Here is a 3811-nt window from a genome sequence, read left to right as displayed (position 1 = left end):
CAAGGTAGTTTTCAAACCAATGAAACGCAGAACCGGATACACCTGCAGATTCCAACTTCTTTAAGAGTAGATTATGATTTGTGACATCAAAGGCTTTTCGTAGATCCAGAAAAGCAGCTACAGCTATTTGCTTACTATCAATGGACCATTTCCATTCGTCAACGAGGCGGTTTAAGGCTATATTACATGATGGCGTTTTGATATGCAAATTATTTTTCGCTGGTCAATTTGTTCTCAACTGCAAAGTCTTAGAATTGTTGATTAGCAAATCTTTCGAGCACTTTGACTAAACAAGGTAAACAGACACTGGTCGATAGTTGTTGCAGTCTGTAGAAATTCCTCCTTTAAAAACTGGTGAAACGCGAGCGATTTTCCACTTAAATTCACCTTGACGGAAAGATTCATTAATTAGATATGCATTGCTGGGTGCAAAATAGCCAGCCACGGATTTACTTGCTTTTACCGGGATATTACCCGCTCCAGCTGCTTTCCTTGCATCTTGCGTAGATAGTGCTTTAAAAAATTGCTCATTGAAAACATACTGGAAGGAAGAGAATTCACTAGCAGAAGGCATATTCGAGTTGTTATTTAAGACTGATGATAAATGTGTTGCAAAGGAAGGAAGTACTTGTTCAGCGATAGTTGTGAAGTGGTTTCATTGTGTCAGCAATCTCTTTTTTAAATCTCGTTCAGTGGAGCATTCAAGAGAAGAACTTCTTCAAAGTTTACTCCCTCGCTTTGGCAAAAGCTGCAAGTCACTCGACCAGCAAGCTGTCGATAAACTCATCTCTATCGACAGATAAAAAAAAAAGATCTCGATCGACAGTGCTCCAGTGTTTTAATCCGCTACTGCCGCATTTTTCTTCTTCTACATCGGTTCCGTCAGATTTCGACGAAGAATCTTATTTGCAACCTTTACTGATGTTGATTTTGATTTTTTAAGCGGATGCCGAGCCCGGCGAAGGCTCTTGCCGAAACCAAGAGCATTTGTCGCTTGCAGCAAGGATGTTCTTCTTTTCCGGACAGAATGATGATATTTATTTCTTCTCTGGGCATGCTTTTTTTTTGTCTTTATCCACGGACTTTTTTTATGCTTTTGATTCCTTCATAAGAGTGAGCGCAAGCTTCCACGTGTGAAATTTGTTAAACAAAATACAGTCCACTCTCTCTTAACGGACACCTCTATAAGACGGACATTTGGTGCTTGTCCCGGCCGTTTCTTTGTCATTTTACTATAACAAAACTCTCTATAAGACGGACACCTCCATAAGACGGACAACAGACACTTTGAAATCGTCAACGAACTCTTGTGAGGTGCTGAATGTGACCGCAAATTACGATTTAGGGAAGAAAAATTCCTGTACGTGACTCTTTTTAACACCAGTCGTTTAATTGACAGCTCTTATCTTGTCGCAGGAATACATACAGTACAAGTTAAAATTATAAATCAGTCATTGTCCCATTCAAAAAATAACTTGGAGGAGACAATCGAATTGCATTGTAATCTAAAACAGGTAGGTTTCGTTCAAGTAAATAACTTAAAACAAACTTTAAACAGACGCGAAAACATAGTACACACGTTCAGTATTAAAAACTTAAATTTCCTGAGGTCATGTTTTTTAACGAAAACAAAAGAATACGTTTGCATAATAATAGAGTTCAATTCCCAGAGGATTTGTTCGGGGCTCCAATATGACCGCCGTTTCTTTGTTTAGGGGCTCCAACATGGCGACCGTGACGTCACGTGAAAACCGGACAGCTTAGGCCGATCCGGATGGTGTCTGTCTTAGAGAAAGTTGACTGTATGCAATAACAGGAAATACGAGGGGCGCAAAAATCCCCCCATGGAAGTCACCCATTGAAAAGTTTATGACACCTTCCGGATTTAATAACTTTTATTTGAAAATAAGGTTTTCTAAATTGCTTGAACTCCTTTTCAGATCTTAAGGTTTTTTTTTTTTTTTGAAAACGTTAGGTAAAATGTCTGTCAATAAATATATTTAACGTTTAAATTAATGACCATTTCTTTGAGACAAAACAAATCCTTGAGTATTAAAAAAACAGACTGCAGACAGACTACAGATTAAACAACTGCAGACTGGGTATTATAAAAATGCAGACTGATAACAAAAAGCCCAATCGTCAAAATATGTACTGAGCATGATGATATTTGACAACACCAGAAGTTGGGTTGTGAACTTAACCTGGTTAGGTGGGCTGGCCAGCAGGAATTGGGTGGTATTGAACTGCAGGGTTCCAGTTAATTTTTTATCATTAAGGGGGGGGGGGGGGGGGGGGGGGAGGGGAGGGTCATTAAGACCATTCGAGGGTCACCCACATGTCGCGCCAGCAGAGGCCCTTTGGCTCACACGTTCACACCTTTAATTATTTTGTAATATCCTGTCCCATTTTGAGGTCTTTTAGTCTTTTAAGCTTTGTAAGTTTAAAGATAACAAACACGCTCTTGAGTAAAGGTGCACGTGATCACCTTGTGTCAAAGTGAATGAACTACGGGAAATAATGTTAACTGAATATTTACACGTCATCTGTCGGGTCAGGAAGCCTTCTTTTTTGGGTTCCTGAAAACGTATCTACTGTGACTTCAGGGTGAACTACTGTATTTACAAAAATTGCGAGGTTGAGCGGCCATGTAATTGAAAATCTGAACATCTATAAGATAAAAAAACAGACTTGCGAATTATCGCAAATCAAAATGCTAACAAGCACAAAAGAAGAAGAAATGGTTGATAAATATGAAGTTTGTTACTATCTGAATGTTTTCTGTGTTAGAGTAAAGGGATATATTGTCACGCAAATGATGTAGTTTCATGACACTCAAAATTCGCAAAAAGCGTGAGTTTCATGTAAACAATCTTCGCACTAGTAAGTGGTAGCAATAAATTGAATTAACCAGGAAGTTAAAGATCTATTGTTGCCTTCCCAAAAATAATTCATTTTACACTACAATGACAAAATCATTTGTCAGAGAAATAAAATTCCTGTCTCCTCGCGTATCACATTTCAACGCACCTATGCAAATCTGTTAACTCATTTTCATCGCGTCCCGATTCCCGCGAAATTTTTCTTCTTTCAAATATCAACAAAAACATTATTTCTCGTCAAGTGTTCCATCTTTTACGTTCAAATAACCGCTAAAAATAAAGATTTTTTAACGATCTATCCGTATTCCACAGATATTTTTCATAATTCAATATCAGGCTCTGTCAAAATTTACACAACAATCGAAACACAAAAATAGCAAAGCACGCAACAAATTTAGTCGCATTTACCGCTTCGTCGAATTTCCATGCGTAACACAGGAACTTTCAGTTATTGCGAATTTTTTTTCTCTATTCGTTGGCAATCATCCTTGCAGAGAAATCGACCGGTCTGCGAATATTTTATGAATTTATTTCAATGGAATGTCAAAAGGCCTAGTGGATGTTATGCATAATCGGGCGATTAAGTTGCGCGTGTGACCCGTTATATTATTCTACGCAAAAAGTAGGTTCTGGAAGTAATTTTGAGAGTGGAAATCACGAGGCATGGTAGATTTAATTAAGTTAACACAACAGAAAGACGCTAACCTCATTTTGATACGAAAATGCTCTACTATTGCCATAAAAACTATCCAGTTAAACTGGCATATTACAAAACATGATGAATTCATAAAGGCCACCTTTTGAAACAAACAACATATTTGCTATTAGAGGCAACCTTTCTTTCAAAAAATTCTTGGCTGTCACATTTCATATTATTATTTTTACCGGAAGACTGTGCAGAGAACAGAGATCACTGATCCAATTATGGT

This window comes from Montipora capricornis, chromosome 13 (genome assembly GCF_036669925.1).
Source record: "Montipora capricornis isolate CH-2021 chromosome 13, ASM3666992v2, whole genome shotgun sequence".
Classification (NCBI taxonomy): Eukaryota; Metazoa; Cnidaria; class Anthozoa; order Scleractinia; family Acroporidae; genus Montipora; species Montipora capricornis.
The sequence above is the reverse complement of the archived record's forward strand: the minus strand, read 5'-3'. Positions refer to the sequence as shown.